At 33.0% G+C, this 1,154-nt stretch overlaps 1 non-coding gene across 1 annotated transcript; it reads right to left on the reverse strand.

Annotated features, from left to right (window-relative positions):
- Positions 1-658: 658 nt before the first annotated feature.
- Positions 659-729, reverse strand: TRNAG-GCC (transfer RNA glycine (anticodon GCC)). Its single transcript has one exon. It is a non-coding gene; the product is annotated as a tRNA-Gly (tRNA).
- Positions 730-1,154: the final 425 nt, after the last annotated feature.

Consider the following 1,154-nt stretch of genomic DNA (forward strand, 5'->3'; position numbering starts at 1 on the left):
TTTAAAGTCACATAGAATCGAGCATGCAATGTATAAAACATATTCGTATCCGTAACGTATGTTCTGCGGTATTACCGTAGGAGCGCATCGAACGTGGGATTTTCCTCTGGTTTTCGCCAGATGTGGCTACCTTACTGTCGGGCATTCATAAATTTATCATTCTCTTTCTATCTTTTCCCCCGGAGATTTTTGTTTTATTATAATGCCGGCTACTTACTATTCCATACCATTTCGTTGAAATGTACAATCTGTCCATATTCATTTTTCATTGATCAATCATCTGTTAAGCCACGGGTATAAATTTCATAGAATAATTTGTGTAATACAAAAATTGTGTTAAACTATAAAAATATAAGTAAAATATTATAGCAATTACCATTGATTTATATATTTAAGGAATGAAAGAAGGTATTGGAAACAGTAAAAAGTAATGCTCCCTCCCTCTTAGTCACATAGGCGCTCTTAAATGTAAACGAACCACAGAAGGACGACGTACACGGTTTTTTCTATGTTCAACCGATCTCTAATCAAACTCTTTTGCCATATTACATTATTATATTTCACTCGGAAAATCGATTTCATTAGATATGAAAAATTAGATGAAATAGGTTAAGTATTAGGATTGTTTCAATGAAAAAAATGCAAAAATGAATCATGTTGCATCGGCCGGGAATCGAACCCGGGCCGCCCGCGTGGCAGGCGAGCATTCTACCACTAAACCACCGATGCTTGTGAAGGGTTCTTCTTAATAAAACTTTATTACGGAAGTTTGTATAGACTATGAGATAACCTATATTTCGTGCAATAAAAACTTACAGATATAAAAGTGTATTTAAAATAACAAGAACAAATTTGAACACTCTATTAACAATAACTGATTCTGGTCAAATCAGTGGATGTATTTCTCATTACACCCCTATCTTCTCGTCACCAGTTACAAAAACGACATGTACATAAAAACGATACAAAATATGACAAGTTAATCCAAAAACCTTTTTCTCGAGTAACCTTAAGATACATTTATTCTAGCGTGTAATTTTATAATTAATTAACCAAACAATCGATATTCATTCATACAAACACTATTTTTCACACAATGCTCAACAAATATGTCGAAGAAAAAAAAAACACCAAACTTATTCGTTGTAAAACTT

The sequence above is a fragment of the Bombus flavifrons genome, chromosome 7 (genome assembly GCF_040668555.2).
Source record: "Bombus flavifrons isolate JBK064 chromosome 7, iyBomFlav1_principal, whole genome shotgun sequence".
NCBI lineage: Eukaryota > Metazoa > Arthropoda > Insecta > Hymenoptera > Apidae > Bombus > Bombus flavifrons.